This window comes from Aquarana catesbeiana, linkage group LG07 (assembly GCF_042186555.1).
Source record: "Aquarana catesbeiana isolate 2022-GZ linkage group LG07, ASM4218655v1, whole genome shotgun sequence".
Taxonomy (NCBI): domain Eukaryota; kingdom Metazoa; phylum Chordata; class Amphibia; order Anura; family Ranidae; genus Aquarana; species Aquarana catesbeiana.
Genome location: NC_133330.1, coordinates 75,037,048 through 75,056,747, shown reverse-complemented (window position 1 = coordinate 75,056,747; position 19,700 = coordinate 75,037,048). Strand labels below are relative to the sequence as shown.

Sequence of the window (19,700 nt, the reverse complement as noted above, 5' to 3'; positions counted from 1 at the left end):
AGTTCAGTAAAATGAGGTTAAAGTCAGGAATAAAGTACTTATATCCCCACATATTACACACCTGAAAACTTAAAACCTGTCCTGAGCTTTATATATATATCTTTCAAACTGTGGTCTAAAGGTGGCAATATATGAGCAGATGCTGGCAAGTGATATGTATAGGGCCAGATGAAGGTCTGTAGAGCCTTGTAGGCAAAACATTGTGTGGAACAACCTCACCATTTCGGACAAAGGGAAACAAGAAAATAACTTTCCTTCACCAGAGAATTGTGATAAGTCTACTTAAAATGTTAAATAAGCCATATATATTTTTTCACACTACAGAGTTCATCATACAGGATACATTGAAATTAAGTTACACATGGATATAGACATTTACAAATGTTACTATACATTAGGGAGTACTCTTAAGTACACATAAGACAATCTTATGGCAGCCTAAATGTCTGTGCTGATCTTGCATCTTATGTATAAAGATGTATTCTATATGCCTCCACCATTTGAATTCCCCCTTGAGCCACAGCCTCACAAATTAACCATGCTGAGCTTGGACAGGGGGCCTTATCATTAATGGTTTGTAACTTACTGCTTCAAAGGACTGTCAGCCTCCAATCTACCTTTGGTTCCTATGACAAAGGGTGACTAAGATATGTATGAATGAGCAAAATGCATTGTGCCAAACAAAAACCCTAGTTTAAAAAAGACCTTCATATAATGTATACAAAATGTGTAGCACTCTTATTCCTCCCCCTAACTGTAGTGAAGGTAGGAAATGGAGCACTACACTTTGATATACTGTATCGTAGAGATAGGGAGGGTAGGAAAGGGGGAGGGGTATGCCTGTATATCAAGAAGGATGTACAAGGGAACGTGCGTGACATCACTAGTGGAGCTAGGGAGGAGATGGAATCCTTGTGGGTAGAGCTCCAAAGGGAGGAAACTAATGGAAAAGTAATAGTGGGCGTATGCTACAGGCCTCTGAGGGAGGAGGGGGAGGCAGACCTCCTATCACAGCTTGGCGTGGCAGCAAGGCTGGTAAATTTTATTATAATGGGGGATTTTAATTATCCAGATATAGACTGGGCAGAAGAAACTGCGCATTTGTCTAAGGCTCGTCATTTCCTAAATGTCTTGCCGGATAATTTAATGGGTCCGTTGGTGAATGCACCAACAAGAGATAACGCATTACTAGACTTACTGATAACAAACAATACAGACCTGACTGCAGATGTGAAAATACGGGGCAACTTAGGAAACAATGACCACAGGTTAAATTGTTTTAGTATAAAGCACAGAAATAATAAGCCCAAGGGTAATACAAGGACACTGAACTTCAAAAGAGCCAACTTCCGTAAACTGAGTTCTTTGTTAGACACTATTAAATGGGCTAAAATCCCAGAAATAAAGAACATGGAGGAAAAATGGGAGTGTTTTAAAAGCATACTAAATAAAGGTATTGGCCAATGCATTCCAACAGGGAATAAGTTTAAAAGAGCTAAAATAAATTCCAGGTGGCTAAACTCGAACATAAAAATGCATATGAAAGCAAAAGAAAAGGCCTTTAAAAATTCAAGGCTGAGGGGTCATTGTCAGCATTCCAACAATACATACAAAGAATGGAATAATAAATGTAAGAGCGCAATCGGGGCAGCTAAAATAGACCACGAAAGGCACATAGTGGAGGAGAGTACAAAAAACAAGAAGTTCTTTAAATATATAAACCGTAAGAAAGTGAGGCCAGAACATATTGGCCCATAAAGGATGATGATGGGAAATTGGTTACCAAAGATAAAGATAAGACAAAGGTCTTAAATGCATTCTTCTCCTCGGTTTTCACAAAGGAAACAGGGAGATATAGTAACCAAGACTGTAATGTTAATAACACATCACAGAATGTACCCTCATGGCTATCAGAAATAGACTTGAAAAACTTAACATAAATAAGTCACCAGGACCAGATGGCTTACACTCAAGGGTCCTTAAAGAACTCAGTGAGGTGATAGCTAGACCATTGCTCCTAATTTTAGTGGACTGGAATGGTATCGGCTGATTGGAATAAAGGCCAACGTGGTACAAATATTTACAAAAGGGCAGAGATATATCCATGTAAACTACAGGCCAGTCAGCCTAACATCGATAGTATGTAAGCTAATGGAAGGGATGATAAGGTATTATATCCAAGATTTTAGTAATGAACACAATATCATTAGTGGTAATCAGCATGGATTCATGAAGAATCGTTCCTGCTAGACCAATCTATTAATGTTCTATGAAGAATAGAACCCCTCCAAGTTGCCATATTGGATGGAACTTGATAGAAAATTACAGTGGCTGCAGATTGAAAAGGAAAGGTATTTTTTAATAAATTCAATTACAATATAGCTTGTGCATAAAAGGTTTATGCTGTTTTTTCTTTTTTATTATTATTTGCCATATTTTTCCATAGTTATCCTTTAAAGTAATCCTGACACTCAATCATTCTTGATAGGAAAACTCCTCCTAATATTTACTGTTCCATTGCTGGGGCATTTGGGAATGCCTAGTATATCTGGGTATATGGGAACATATGACTTTCTCCCCTTCCTCCGGTGATGCTGGACTTAGCACCTGGGCAGCCAATTACTTGGTCTGAGCACTATAATGTGGGCAGAGGGGAAAAGATCTGTTTCAATCCAGTAATGAGTTTACATAGGCCCTTCTACTAAAAAGCCCTGGCAAGTAAACAGGCCTGCAAGGGAGCATGGGGAAGGTAAGAACCAGCGGTGTAGGCTGTCAAAAGAACACATCATTAAATGGGAAAACTGACAGATTTACTTTAAAGGAACCACAGACACTATACATTAATATAGTAACTGTCAACTGTGTGCATGCACAGTGATAGTTAGGAGACAAGCCATTCTAAAGGCTTGGGTGGAAGTATGGTCACATGTTTTACAGATCAGAGAAAAAAAAGAACAAGTTTGACTTACCTATAAATTCCATATCTTGGAGTACAGTACAGGACACAGGCAACTTGATCATAAACGATGGGTAATAGGCTTGTAGGTGTAAGTCTATAACTCATGGTATACTCATGAATAAGTTGCCTACGTCTTGTGCTGTATGATTAAGATAGAATGCTTGTGATATACAGACCAAATTGTTGGAAATTCTTATTAGGTTCTAATTATATTTTTTACTAACAAAAGGGAAAATGGGGAGTAGAAATAAAGAACAGACACGGACTTTTAACGGACTTTTGACGGACTTCCGACGGACTTTCGAACGAACGGACTTACCTACACACGATCACACCAAAGTCTGACGGATTCATACATGATGACGTACGACCGGACTAAAATAAGGAAGTTCATAGCCAGTAGCCAATAGCTGCAATAGCGTCGGTTTTCGTCCATCAGACCAGCATGCAGACGTGTGGATTTTTCGATAGGAACTGGGTCCGGCGGAGTTCCGACGTAAAGATTTGTAACATGTTCCAAATCTAAAGTCCGTCAGATTTTCGACAGAAACACTCTGCTGAAGGTCCGATGAAGCCCACACACGGTCGGATTGTCCGCCGGATTCGGTCCGTCAGACCAGTCCGGTCGAAAATTACGCTCTTGTGTGCAGGGCATAACACTTTAAAATGTGCAATGTCTATTCAGTCAAACAAACATGCAGCCCTTGCAAACTCTGTTCCTCTTTTATTCTACTTAGCTTGGTTTTAATTTTTTTTTAAGCTCAATGTAACTGTATAAAATAATAGAGAACAAAGGGGAAGCAAATCTTAGTGCTGCTCAGCCAAAATTTAACTAAGTACCCAGATGCGCTGCGAATTTAAACTGTCAATATATTGTCTATCCATCCATGTGTTCCTAATACGCCTCTTCCAAAAAGCATCAATTTCCTAGCCACGTATTTCATTAGCAGCCAAGCTACAGACAATGGCTATGCTCTGAGGGAATAAACAGTTTGATTGGAAAAAGCTGAGTGTGCTGCTAAAGTGGATCAGCAAGCGAAAGAGGCCACTGTTCATGGAGCCCCTATGCGGTATCACACAATATGCCAGCTGAGTCAGGAGCTTGGTGAGCTCAGAGCGTTCTGGGTCTCACATACCTGGCATGGTACCACTGTACAGATTCGGTATCCCTCCTAAACTGATAACTAAGGAAATGTACTCAGTACAGCCTTACTTACTGTATCTATTCACAGAAGCAGCAAAGTTAAAAAAAAATAGCTGTAGTATTGTTTGCCATTCTTCATCAGAAACCTTTTCTGCTAGAAACATGGCAGCTACCATTGCTAATTTTTCATTCTGCAAATGTTAGTTGCCTGTCTTCAAAGAAGAATTCCAAGCATGGTATATTTTTATATAATATATATATATATATAAATATATATTTATATAATATATGTATTTTTTTTAAACAAGTTACATTGGTCCAGCATGGTCCAGTGTAGCTATGTATCCCTTTCATGACTAAGCCTATTTCTGACATTTGGTGTTTACAAGTTAAAATCTGTATTTTTTGCTAGAAAATTACTTAAAACCCCCAAACATGTATATTTTTTAGCAGAGAATCTAGAGAATAAAATGGCGATTGTTGCAATATTTTATGTCACACGGTATTTGTGCAGCGGTCTTTTAAACGCAACTTTTTTGGGAAAAAAGACACTTTCATGAATTAAAAAAAAAGGAAACCGTAAAGTTAGCCCAATTTTTTTGTATAATGTGAAAGATGATGTTGTGCCGAGTAAATATATACCAAAGATGTCACGCTTTAAGATTGCACACACTTGTGGAATGGTGACAAACTACGGTACCTAAAAATCTCCATAGGCGACATTTAAAAAAAAAATAACGGTTACCAGGTTAGAGTTACAGAGTAGGTCTAGAATTATTGCTCTCACTCGGACGATCGTGGCGATACCTCACATGTGGGATTTGAACACCGTTTAAATATACGGGCATGACTTCCGTATGCGTTTTCTTTGCTGCGCAAGCTTGCGGGGACAGGGGCGCTTTAAATTTTTTTTTTTAATTTCATTTATTTTTTTACATTGTGTTTTTTTTTTTTTTTTTTTTTTTTTAATTTTGATCACTTTTATTGCTGTTACAAGGAATGTAAACATCCCTTGTGACAGTAATAGGTGGTGACAGGTACTCTTTATGGAGGGATCGGGGGTCTAAAAGACCCCAAATTCCTCCTTTGTACTTATTACAGTAGTATAGTATTCAGATTGCCAGAAACAGTGATTCTGAATACTGTATATTTTTTAAAAACCGGCGCCATTGGCAGCCGAGTAAACAGGAAGTGACGTTGTGACGTCACTTCCGTGTTTACAGAGAGAAGACTGGAACTAAGCTGTTTCCGGCTTCGTGCCAGTCTGTCTCTAGCTGCTGGAAGTGGTGGATCGAGGATCGGGTCTCTCGGTGGGACGGGAGGCCCATTAAGAGCGGCGGAAGGCGGCAGGAGAGGGGGATTTTAGCCGCATCGGTTGTTATCCCTGGACAGCCGATTGCCCGCTCTAAAAAATGGTACCGGGACGATGCCTGCAGAAAACCCCCTAAAGCCGAGGCCGCATATCTGCGTACCCTCGGCGGCAAGGGGGTATATACCAAACCTGGATAATGTCCCTGAAAGCTGGAAATCAATGAAGTAGACACTGCTACTCCTGTGATCTCCAATAGCTTCTGGGTCCCGTGCTGAGTAGCTGGGCTGATGCATTTTGAACATTCAGGGAATGTTTGCACTTTGTAAATAAATGCAAAGTGTTCTCTGATTGGACAAGGTGGAGAGTGTGACATCACTGCCCCGCCTCTCCCTCTCATCCAATTAGAAAATGCTTTGCATTCATTTAGAAAATGCAAAGTAATCTCTGAATGGTGTGTGTTCTGAGGCTGGGTTCACACCGTCTGTGGCGCAGCTCGCAGCAGGGGGTCCAGGGCGTCCCCGTTCACTGTTTCAGGTCTGATTTAGGTCCAAATTTTTGGATGAATTCGGAAATGAAATGGGGCCAAAGACGCACAGGACTCTTCTGCTTTGCGCTCTGTGGCCGCCCCAGAGATGTGTGAACCACCTCCATTGACAGCCGGTCACAGTCTCCTGTCACGCAAATTGCAATAGTGTGAATTAGAGCCTGAGCTGCCAACATCCTGCGTTCACAATGCATTAGGCCGACTGCTCAGCATGGGACCCAGAAGCAAGTCTAGATCACTGAAATAGCTGTGTCTACTTCAGTGGTTTTCAGCTTCCAGGGGTATCCATCATGTATGGTATATCTATAGTTACATTGGTTCAAGCTGCAATGTAAAAATATACCATGCCTAGAATTTATCTTTAACGCTGACCTTGCTATTATAGAGCCATTTATTCCAAACTGCCTACAGGTGTTTCTAGCTATTTGGCCATCATCACAGCATGTATGTATGGAAACCTTGGCTTCTATGGAGTAGGGCTTGGGACCCAAGGAGCAGCATAACCCTACAGGTTATGGTGAGAAGGGATTAAAGCAGCTACATTTTGGAATGACGCATGTGAAAACCTTTTGTTTTTTAGAAGGCCTTACTGTACTACAAGTTTACCTGATGAAGCCTGGTGTATTAGATTGAAGAATGCATCTATCATATATCATCCAGTCTATTCTTTGGATGTACTGAAGACTATGTTTTGCAAAGCATCCTCAATTCCACAAACAGTAAATAAGATAGCTGAAGTTTCTGATTTCTAAAGGTCAAAAAAGAATAGCTCTTATTTCTTATCTTCCAGTGAATAACTTTCTTATCTTTCAATCAGTAGATTCCCATCAATTACACATGGAGAGTGTTGTGTTCAGTGAGTGTTATTAAGGTGAATTTAGATATTCTGAGTCATAACATAATAATTTCCCTATATTACTCATTATAGTAAAATGTTCCAGACATCTAAACAGCCTTTTTAACAAAATAAATTAATTTATCACCTTTATCAATTCCTATTACTCCATTTTTAAAAGATGCACACTAAAAAAAAACAAAAAAAAAATATGTATAGAATACAAGTTGGTATTTATAAGCACTATAAGATCCACTAACACTTTTTTCACGTACAGTATAATGTCATGCCTTGCACTTACAAGAAATACAGGTATCACAGAGTTCCTGGACATCTAACACTATCCAGAAAACACTAGTATGTGGCCACTTTAAAACTAACGCCAACTAAAACTTTTTCATTTAGGTTAGGATAGAGTAGGGAAAAGTTATAATTTCTGCCAGGTCTTTTTTTTTTTTTTGTGACACCACTGGGGACATCCTATCCATTTGACACCAGGGCAAGAAATGACATGACAGGAGTGGTTGCGAGCAGGACAGGATGGCAAAGACCCCTTTTAAAGCACTGTTGGCAGTTAAAACATTTTTCCTACTCTTTGTCCCCATTGGGGAGATCCTATTTCCTGTGCTGACAGGAATCAAAAGGACATTTCCTCAATACTGACATATGCTCTAACCCTTTCCTGCTCTATCTACAAAAAAATTAAAGTTTGGCTGGTGTTATTCTTTAACTTATTGCCAAGCTATATGTCAACCGCAGTAAGATGGGTGACTGTGTAATTAAATCTTAGAAGAAAGTGGCATTTTATGTATTGAGAAGGATTCCCTTGACTACACCTTTTAGTCTATGCTGAATATACAGGGTGTCCCACAAGTTTGGATCCATGTGCATTGAATTATGAGAAAACATCATTTTGAGCCCTATGAATTGCAGCTGATCCAGGACAGACAGGTATATGGAATATTGTGAGTGGTTCTTACAACAGCAGGAATTAAAGTGACACTAAACAATATCCTAATTCTTCAGAAATAATTCATACATGGTTGCTAATTTGGTATCCAGTCGGCTACTGTCTACACAAATATTGTTTCTTTCTTTTCCTTTTTTTTTTTTTACCACATCACCGACTTTACACTAAAGGCTTTGTATTTGTTAATACTGTTAGTCATGTACAACTCTACGGCTGGATTTAATAAAAACTTAAAAGGAAAAAAAAATTCCATACGTATCCACTATATCTCTGTAATCTGTTTTTTCTGCCTCCTTGTAATGTTCTCGGTGAGCCTCGCAGTTTCCTTCTCACTATCCCTCATTTGTGTGGAATGGGCAGTGCACATTTGTTGATGTTATGTGCACTCCTCTTTGCATATTATAAATCCCATAGTCTATAATCCATAGTATTTAGTCGATCTTGGGAGTGAGCAAAAGAGACTAGGTTCCTACATAGAGTGGGAATATGGAGAACAATCGTAGCCACCCTCTAACAGGAAGTTGTGTCACAGCAGTAAAATGGAAACAAAAATGAATTTGGCTGAAAACAATAGAAAGTACATTTCTGAGTTAAGAATACATAGTTTAATAGAATTTTATTTTTTTACACCAGAATTTTTGGTCACTTTAATGGTGTTTTACACTAATGACGTGTCATTTCATTTTATTGGCAGTGTTGACCAGCACAATGCATGTTACTGGTCTGAAAACAACCCAAACTGGATAAGGCCATTTTCAAACTGATCCATGAATTATATTGTGGGTAGGGATATTTGGTGACAGAATAATCGGGCCATATTTTTATAATAACTTGGGAAAATAACCTTTGTGCTACAATTTTTTCTTGTCTCTTAATTTGTAGGAATGACAAAAATATGCTTTCATCAAGACAAAGGCCTCCTAGATCTCCAGAACTAGCACCACTCAACTTTTTCTTTGGTGTCTTCTAAAAACAGGTAGTCTATAGGTGTCTGCCCAGAAGAATTGGAATAAAGGAGGATTATCTATATAAGAACATCAGTTCTGCTACACAAAGCCATGTTCATTGTTCTTGTATTCAGTGTAAAGTGTTGTGAAGTCCAAGACCATCAATTTAGGCATTAACTAATAAAACCTTTAAAATACTTTTTTTGCCTATGAATCCAGACTTTTGGGACAGCCTGTCTATGATAAATATATCCTCCAGATATAAACAGGGAATTTTTGGAGTAACTTAAACAGTCTGATAAACTATCCTCTTTAGTCTTTTCAACTATGCAACAAACAACTCAGCCTAGAGCACCGAGCAGGATCATACTTGCTTACATTCATATCATAGTATTTTGTGCTTGTCATAGATGTCTCAAGAGTCACAAATCTTTCAGAATGACAAGCACTTCAGTGTGTCGATTCCTAACAGAAAGTCAGGCGTGAACAAAGGCTGTTAAGAATTCAATGAAGTTGTAAAATGAAATCAATTTTTTTTCTCTTTTAAGTAGAATTACCATCTTTTAAATTGCCGATTACAGAAAAAAATAAAACACCCTATGAAAGAAGACTATTTATACTTACCTGTCTCTATGGCTGTATTGTCAATCCTAGCTCTTTTAAAGAGCAAATGCAAAAAAGAATCTTTAGCATCTGACACATTTCCATACATGTGGCATGCCTGGTTCCTGACTGCAACTCTATGGTTCCACCTGCCATGTCATTAGTGTCTCCTGGCTGGTGGAATCGCAGTGCATGTTGGGGGCTCAGGTGTCTGATATACCTGAATATGTTATATGCTAAAAATTATGCAAGTAGCTTTGTTCTGCAAGGGTGGGAAGATTCATAGGACATGTGTCAGGGCAGGAAGGTCTAAATAATCTTCTTTTGAAGGGTTCTTTATATCTTAAATTGATAGCAGGGTCACAATAACCACTTGCTGACCACCGAACATACGTAAGCTTCCAGCCTGCAAATGAGTATAACAAGCTCATGGCTGCTGCTTATGGCAGACGCACGCAATTTTTAAGTCTTGACATGTATGGTATCTGTTTACTCAATGCAACATTATGTTTTATTTTTTTTTACCAAAAATTGGTTATTATATTGTGTTTGTGTGCATTAAATTCATTTTGGTGTATTTTTTCCTGAAAAAATTTATTTGGTAAGCGGTTTGCAGAAAATATATAATGATTGTGGGTTCTGAGTCATTTTCTAGAAAAAATGCTGTTGTAATTTAAAAATTGCCCTGGACAGCAAGTGGTTAAAGACAGTCGAGAGATGAGTGAACATCTACTGTGCCTGCATGGGCAAAGTAACAGCAGCTTATACTTGCTTTCCCTTTGATTCTTCATTTGCACAATTGCTTTGCTCACATGGGCAAAGCACATGTGCACTTTAAAGTTTAAAAGTCATGTAAAACTGATATTTAAGTTCTGGCAGGGGGAGCATGAGCCTAATCAGATATGGTCTTTCTGACTGTCAGGAATTCTGTCGGTGAGATCTGTGTATCTGTGTTCTCATGGCCACCCATCAGTTCTGACCTTTACAGTAGGGTCCTCATTTTACTTTCTAAATTGTTCCTTAAAGGAAAACTAAATTTAAAAAAAAATGATAGAGTTATATGGCGCTACCTATACACTAAGGGCACTAGAAGTATGAAAAAGGGTGAGGGGCTGTGCCAGGGGTGTACTAAGGACTGTACCCTACATGTACAATCAACACCAAGCCTCAGCTCCTATATCACAACCTGATAACCTCTACCTCTATCTTTCAGGATGTGTGTCTTTCACATATTTACACACATATATAAGTAATATTTCCACATTAAGCACTGGGTAGAGGTTATCAGGTTGTGATATAGGAGCTGAGGCTTGGTGTTGATTGTACACGTAGGGTACAGTCCTTAGTACACCCCTGGCACAGCCCCTCACCCCTTTTCATACTTCTAATGCCCTTAGTGTATAGGTAGCACCATATACCCCTATTATCTTTTGATTTTGGCATTTTCTAGAGCTCCCCTAGGGGAGCCCTATCAGGGGAGGCAGCAACCTTTACTTTTTAACCTCACTTTCTCCTAAGTGTGGCTTCCTTCTTTCCCAAAAGTAGTTTCTGTACTACTTGTGGCGACTTTGGGGTGCAATTTTAATAGACATCTGTGCAGAAACCCGCAGAGATGTCTCTGAAATTGCCCATGGAAGTCGGGGGAGCTGAACTCGCACAATTTCATTCCCGCTGTCAGTGTGATTCTAGGCTTATGTAAGGAATCCATTAAAGTAAAAAATGTTTAGGCTTTACAACCATTTTAAAGCTTGTCTACTAAAGGGATGCATGCACTGCAGCTTTCCTCGTTTAGCACACTACGTTTTGCTCAGGTGGTTTTAATGAAGGCTAACCCTCCTATACAAGAATTAGAAAGAACATGGTCAAACTATCAGTTATTTCTTTAGAACAGAAAAAGGTAGGAATCTGCTATAAAGTTTGTTAAAATCTTCGCAATGTAGAAACAACATCCTATGGGGATTTATTTTTTCAATAAAAGTGGAGTTGCAGTTAAAGATTCTGTCATGGTATATTTATAAATATAGGGCTTCATTAAATTGCGTCTTTTATATCTACCTAAAGCTCAGTTTTAAGATATTTGAGCCATTTTTCACAACACAACATCTCTAGCAGAATGTATCAGTTTACAGGGATGAGACAAACCACTTAACACTGGCAGGGGTGATTCAAATGATCAGCTTTTATTTATTCATGTGAAACCTTTATCCCTAAAGGTAAAAAAAAACTGTGGGCTGTAACTGCTTATAAAGTGGGAGCTGAAGTTTGGCTTCAAAGTGTTAGTGGTTCTAAATCTGCTAATACACTTAACGCTCTCATCTCCCACAGATTGGCAATGCTGCTGTCTGCTGTGCCTCCTGTGCTCATTCCTGCAGAGCTGTGTCTCACTAATACTGCAGTATGTGTTACTGGCCAGATAGATCACCAGCCAAAGAAAAGAAAACTGATGCAGCCACCACATCTAATGACTGGTAAGCTGCAATATATTAAATATTTGGTTTTGGGTTTAATATCTGTCACAAGTTAGTCTGCAGTTTCCTGCTTGTGTACTCTTACCTCCTTGCTGCAGTGTTTCACTACCCCAATTCCTTTCACATGTGTGCTTTGGCTGTGCTCACCTATGGGCATCGCCTGCTATTCTGTGGGCTTTTATTTCCTTCCCTTCCATCACTTCCTGGCCCGCCTCCTAGTTTGCTTGTCCATATAAGACATGCTTAGTGTAACCCACATTGCCTGAGCAACTTCACAGTTCTCTGAGCTCCCGTTGCGTGTCACTTGTTTATACTGTGTCTGACTACCCGTGTACTGACCCCGGCTTTGTTTACCGTCTGTGCTTGTTGCTACCTGCCCTGAACTCAGCTAATCCCCTGGATTTCCTTTTGTCTGCTGCTTGTACACTACACACACTAGTGGTCTCAGCATCCTCAGCTGGGCATACCTGGGGGCCGCGACCTGGTTCCAGCTTGCTACAAGTCCATTCCCACCATCAGGGGCTCTGCTGAAGAAGCAGGCTGGGGCTTAGACTCCGCGCCCTGGGGAACCCTTTGTTGGCGATCTAAAAGGGCTCACTACCACAGACGTTTGACAATAGCACTTTAATTATGAAAGAATAAATATGGAAAATGAAATAGTGGTTATGCTTGCACCCCTAACCTTATGAGCCCAGGGGCAGTTACAGCATTAGCACCCCCTGCAGTTATACCCTAGAAATAAAACATTAGAGTCTCAGATAAAAGAAGGCAGTGGGAATGGTCATGTTCGACTGAAAAATAGTAGAAGGACCTTTTTTAGAAGAAAATGGGTACAGATGAGGTCTCTAAGGCTTTTAAGGTTTCCCAGAACTGTTCAACAAGTAATCCTAAAGTGTCTAGCACCCAACGTCATAGGAAAGAACAGAATATGTAGAACTGGAATTCCATATTTGCCTTTCACCAAAGTGTTCACATAATGATAGAAAAATGCTACAGGTCTTTGCTCCAAAATCCACCCTCAACACGCAAAAAAAACAAAACATTTTTATTAAGCCCAATAAAAATAGCTTTTCCTTTTAGGAAACTATAAGTCTAGTCTTATTATTTAGTTCTACGATTTAGCACCTGTAGGGAGCAAAACACTTGCACAATAAAATTTTGAATGTATAGGAAGAAGCAGTGCGTGGAACTACATTTGTTCCTACTGCAACGGGGAGGTGATGACAACATCCGGTAGCTGGAGAATGGCTTAGAACAGCATTGGGGGACACGTCAGTAAAATACTTTTCTGCTCATTCCTATTGCTGGTCACACCCTCTGAACCTTCCAGTCACCTGTCTGTCATGCTGATCCTTGCCTTTAGTACATTCTGGGTCACTGAACAGGAACAAGTATGTAAATCGGGAGTACTGACTTCACTCTCTGCATACGGTCCAGAGCAAAGAAGCAGAAAGTATGTATATTATTTTTTTATTATTATTATATTATAATAATTATTATTATAGTATGTATTTTTTTTTTTTAAACCAGGTTGTATTTTAAATTTACTGGCCTTCCAATCCACCTGCTGATAAACTAACTCCCTATCTTTACCTTCATGTAAAACAGATGACAGTGTTGCCCCCAGTGCACAAAGCAAGCATTCAGCTTTTTAATCCCAGTAAGTGAAGGAATGAAATAAAATTAGGTCAATCACTAAGATCTTCTAAATAAACTGGACAAGATAAAATAGCCTTAATGTAAAATTTATCGTCCGGATTTCAACTTTTGTTCTCTATGATTCCCATTCATAATTCAGGACATTAATGTCTCGTTATCTCTCGCATTTGAAAAGATACAGAACTTGTGTGTCAAGTTTGACTTTCCTATATAATACAGCGTAAGTGTTCCACGATAGTCGTAATCTCTCCTAGTGATCTCTTAAAACAGAAACAACATATTGTGTAAGCTTAGGAGTGTCAGTAATTTGTCAGATGCAGGGCATGTTCATCCACATTACATTTGTGGGGGAGTGTAGGGAAATGTGTGAACAAGATAGTGTTTTCGGATTGCTTTGCTAGGTAACCTTAACTGTTTACAATTTGCTGTCTAACCGAGTAGGATCACTGTATATGCAAAATAAATATTCATTTCAGGATCAGGAAACAAAGTTAAAAAATAACTCCGGCAAGGATTAAAGTGTATGTCAAGCTAAAAATAAGATTTTTGTACTTACTGTAAAATCTTTTTCTTAAAGTCCATTGAGAGACACAAGAGTGTTAACAATTCCTGAACAGTCAGAACATCCAGAAGCAGTCCAACTGAGGGGAATGGAATAGCCCACATTTAGAACCATCAATGTGGAAATTATACTTCAAAGAGTATTGGAAGGAATCAGTAACTGAACAAAAACTAGAAAGGCCCACCAACTTGCTGTAACAGAAAGAGGGCACCAAAGCTCAATCTGGTATTGAAAACCAGGACAGCTGAAGACCAGGACAACACTACTAAGGGAAAACAGGCTATCTGAATGAGCAATGAATAGCAACTGGCCAATAGAGGACCAACCAGCCACAAATCCTAAAACTGGTGGAATGCACACCACCTGAATGTCAGAAAACTAGACCACGTGGCCAAGGACTAATGTGGCCAACAAAAAAGATATAGTTACATCCAATAGTGAAGAAACTATTTGGATAATTGCAGGAAGGCTAAAGGCTAGCAAACCTAACCCTTGAGCTCGGGGAAAGGAAGCTTGGACAGACAAAACAGTTCAAGGGAAAAGACTAACCGATCAACAACTGTAGGTTCTTCTTTTAATAAAAAAATGAAAAAGTTAACTAACACCCTATACCCTCCCCACCCCCACTAGTCCCCGCTGCACTTACCTTTGTGGTTGTCAGTGCCCATGCAGCCGGTGTAGCTGTCTGGGGATTTGAAACCCCTGCTTTTCTTATATATCTTTCTGTAAGGCCTCCACAATGGATCAGAGCTATTCTGATTTGTCAAAACATTTACATGCTGGTGCTGACCAATCAGACAGATAATCATCCATGAAGGTAAGTGAAACTAAGCATTTAAGTTGAATGCTTTTAACCTTTAACTTCAGGGAGAAGGAGGTTCAACATAAGAAAGGATGTTACTTGATAGACAGCTAATTTCCTAATGTGTGAGCTTTCACAGCATTAAGGTGTCCGTTTTTGAAACTGTGAACAGCGATGATCCCGAGGATCGCCACTGATCACAGTCCATAAACGGTTTATGAAATGAAGATAATCAGGGGAGAGCATGTATGAACGCATGTTCTCCCACCGATGATCTCCGGACACCAAGAATCTGTCATTGACTGACACAGAAACGGCCAGTTTATGAAGCTGCGATCTCAGCGCTTCACTGGTGATCTGTGTCAGAATTCACACTCCCAGATTCACCAGCTCAGAGGTGGAGAATCGGGAGTGAAGAGAGAATCTAGGAGGAACTGAGGGTGAAGAAGGAATATTATTAACCTCCTTCTACCTCGATCAGACCCCCCAAGACAGTAACCATTCCCCCTGTCATATATATATATATATATATATATATATATATATATATCATGATATTTCCCCCCTCTGGTGCTGCTTCCCCTGATTTCTCTGTCAATATCAACAGCTCAACTTGTCCCCCCAGGCCATGATCCTAGGTGTAATCCTGGACTCTGAACTAACCTTTTAGCCCCACATCCTATCGCTATCCAAAATTTGCTGCCTCAACCTCCGCAACATCTCCAAGATACGCCCCTTCCTAACCAATGTCACCACATAGCTTCTAATCCACTCCCTGGTCATCTCTCTCCTCGACTACTGCAACTTCCTCCTCATTGGCTTACCTCTAAATAGGCTATCCAAACTTCAGTCCATCATGAACGCTGCTGCCAGGCTCATCCACCTCACAAACCGCTCAGCGTCTGCTACACCCCTCTGCCAATCCCTCCATTGGCTGCCACTCAGTCACCAAATTAAATGCAAGATACTAACTATAACTTACAAAGTCATCCACAACCTGGCCCCCAGCTACATCTCTAACCTAGTCTCAAAATAATAACCTAATCGTTCTCTTCGCTCCTCCCAAGACCTCCTGCTCTCAAACTCCCTTGTCACCTCATGCCATGCTCGCCTTCAGGACTTCTCCAGAGCCTCTCCCATCCTCTGGAATGCTCTACCCCAATCCGTCCGATTTCTCCTACTTTATCCACTTTCAGACGATCCCTGAAAACTCATCTCTTCAGAGAAGCCTATCTGGCCCCCACCTAACAACCTGTACATGTATCTTCTCATTCACCACATCACCCACAGTTATTACCTCTTGTATCTCTTGACCTTCCCTCTTAGATTGTAAGCTCTAATGAACAGGGCCCTCTGATTCCTACTGTATTAAAGTGTATTGTGTTTGTACTGTCTACCCTCAAGTTGTAAAGCGTTACGTAAACTGCTGGCGCTATATAAATGCTGTATAATAATAATAATAATATAACGTGTGTGTGTGTATATATATATATATATATATATATATATATATATATATATATATATATATATATATATGTATAATGTAGGGGAACTCTTTATTTTATTAGCATTAACCATGCAGTCTGTTCGTGTACTGAGCAGTGATATTTTATCACTGCTTAATAAATGGACACCTTGGTGTTTCAGTGAACTTCTGGTACTGTAATCTCGTAAAGTCTCACGAGATTCCAGTATCAGGGGTCGTTCTCCACTGTTTGAAGCGTTTGTAGATCGCTTCACTCCTCCAAAGGAGAAGTGATCTACAAAGCTTCATAAACTGGCATCCAGAGGAGAACGATCTCCTCTGTGAATGCCAGAGAATGAAGCAGTGAAATCTTTTCACTGCTTCATAAACTGACACCTAAATGCAAATAGAAAAAAGGGAAAGAACCCCTAATCTGAGAAAAATGAAAGGGTACTAACCTTAAATCCTTCTTAACAGCCTCAAAACCAGCATGTGACACCCCCTTCCTTTCTATGCCATTTTTCTGTGCTATTATAGTTTGACTTACAATTACTTGATTGTGCAATGTGGTAACAAATTAATTGTATATAATTTTTGGTGGTATTTAATAACTACAGTTTTTTTTTTATTCCATAAAGAAATATTTAAAAAAAACTCCATGATACCCCAAAGTGTTCTTATTTTTTTCCACAATTTTTGGATATCAAGAATCCCTGCTGTTATTGAGTATCTTTTAAAATGACATTGTCAAGGGCAAGTCCAAAGAGACACCATCCCTTAAAGGGCAGGTGAACCAGATATTCTTTAGAAAAATCCACAGGTACATAAACCTAAATTGTTCCCATATGAAACACAAGCTTTGTGGCTTATAAAAGGCCACCACAGCTGAAGAACAAACATTTGTTTCAAAGTTCCAGGACACAGGGCTGACGTAAATAGTATTAGGGGCCTCAGGCACACTTGGGATGGAGGCCAAGTAGGGTCAGAATAAAACTCTGCTGTGAATGATGCCAGAGTGCAATTACAGCCTCTGCGAGTAGATTCAAATTCAAAGTGGATATAAGGGGTCTTATGGATACAGGGAAGGTCTCAGCCTCATGCAGCAGAGCTATAGAGGTCTTCAATGAGGAAGACCTTATAACAACTGGATCTAGGTTACAGATATTTGTTCCTTCCGGAGATACCGAGAAACTGCCTCTAAATGCAGTAGAGGGGTATGAGTTCACCCTTTACAACAGATCTGTCTTCTGCGTGTCCTTGAAAAGACATGTTGCACTGCATAGTGGAAAACAACTAGGGCCAAAGTGAGGTAAGCCCTCCCATAATCACAAACCCAACCAGCTAATAAGGGCTGCAAGGTGCTGATAAGGGTCACAGGTGGCCAGAAGTGATCAAATCACTGTAGGTAAACAGTGGGACAAGACCGGAGACTGGATGATCCACAATGTACTTCAGAAGAAAGAGTAACAGAAGGAAAGTACTTTCTCTAGGCAGAATGGCAGGAAAAAAACCTTGAGCATGCATATGTCCATAACACTCCACTTAGCTGATGATATCAGTGCTAGTTCTCTCGTCGTCAACCATAACCACCCAATGGTACCAACTGTGAGGAAGCTACTAGTGTTTCAGACTGACCAGCATTACTCTTTATGTGAGTCCTTAGAGGCTGGGTCACACCAGAGGCTGTGCCATGGCTCTTGAACCTGGGGAGCACTTCTGTGTGTCCTTGAAAAGACATGTTGCACTGCATAGTGGAAAACAACTAAGCCAAAGTGAGGTTAGCCCTCCCATAATCACAAACCCAAGCAGCTGATAAGGGTTGCAAGGTGTTGATAAGGGTTACAGGTGGCCAGAAGTGATAAAATCACTGCAGGTGAACAGCGGAACAAGACCGGAGACTGGATGATCCACGAAGTACGTCAGTGCTAGTTCTCTCCACGTCAACCATAACCACCCAACGGTACCAAATGTGACAAAGCTACTAGTGTTTCAGATTGACCAGCATTACTCGTTATGTGCGTGCTTAGAGGCTGGGTCACACCAGAAGCTGTGCCATAGCTCTTGACCTGGGGAGCACTCTGTGGCTCACTAAAACACAAATGTCTAGAAAGCGCCACAATGAAGACCCCGGTGCTTAAAGCTAACATTCCAGGCTACACCCACTATCTTCCAGTCCAACGGGATACAGGTATGGCTTGCAAAGCTGTTGCAGAGGATACATTGATCCTGATAGTTGCTGCAAAGAAAATGGCTCAAGCTGAATTTTTGACTAAAGTCAAAAAATTGCAAAGAAAGCATGGCAGTTGTTTAACAGGAGCTGGCTTAACATTTTTTTTGTTTGCCAGTGTACCAAACTTCTGTAGGTGGCAGTAAAACCTGACAGTTCAAGGATTTCCAAAACTCCATAAGACGATAACATTTAATTTAATGATTTTGGACAGAGAGGGGAAGGATTAGAACTCCTGTCTGTTTTTCACTCCTATCTGCAGCTCAATTAGAGATATTTACATTCACTTCCTATCCTGCTGACATTTTACCTGACAAGTGAGGGGAACTCTGTAATGTAACACAAAAATAAATAATATAATATAGGGTGGTAGGGGTGAGGAGACCTAAATTATTTAGTTTTTCAGAACATGTGGCAGTAAGTACGGTAGACTGTTTTCTAATTGATTTTTCAGGGGTCCTTCTTGTAAAAGCACCACTCCACTATAAGATGCCCAGAATAAGTGTTTTTGTGATCAAAAAGATATGCCAACGTGTTTTCAGGGACTGAAAGGGTACCCCTTTTTTTAGGGATTTAAAAAAATCCTGATGTTCAAGATTTGGACTGGGCTGGAAGATCAAAGAAATAAATAGGCATTAATTGTGTTTTTCTCAGGTCAATAGAGGAGCTGTCTATGCAATGTCAATAGAATATATTTACTTTCTATGATTGTAAGTTCCAGCTAGTGGTCATAATGCAGTATTTTCCTCATTCAGGTTTTTGTGGAAAAGAAGCGCATTATGACCACTAGATGGAGCAGGTAATTGTAGGAAGTATACATATTACACAAATTACAGGGATTATTTGCAATGGCTGTGCAAGTGCTTGAGAAATTTGCACAGCTTTTTTTAAATAAATAGATCCCTATTTGTTCCTGTTGCACATTTTTTTCTCACTTATCTGGTAAAACCATTGTTAAAAGGACAGTAAGGCTGGATTCAGACCTATGCATTTTTAGTGCTTTTTGCATTTTGCAGATTTGCACTACAGTCCATTTAGCATGGTTTCCTATGGAACATGTTCTGTAGTGCAAATCTGCAAAATGCAAAAAGCACTAAAAATGCATAGGTCTGAATCCAGCCTCAGGGAGGGAAAATCTATCTGGATAGCAGTAAGAACTAGAAAGGGCTTCTAATTCCTCCCCAGTCTATGAAAATAAAA

The 19,700-nt window shown here is 39.8% G+C and overlaps 1 protein-coding gene across 4 annotated transcripts in view; it reads right to left on the bottom strand.

Annotated features, from left to right (window-relative positions):
• Positions 1–19,700, bottom strand: part of LOC141103106 (protein Wnt-7a) — a 69,012-nt gene that overhangs the window by 3,436 nt on the left and 45,876 nt on the right. The gene's annotated exons all lie outside the window — the stretch shown is intronic.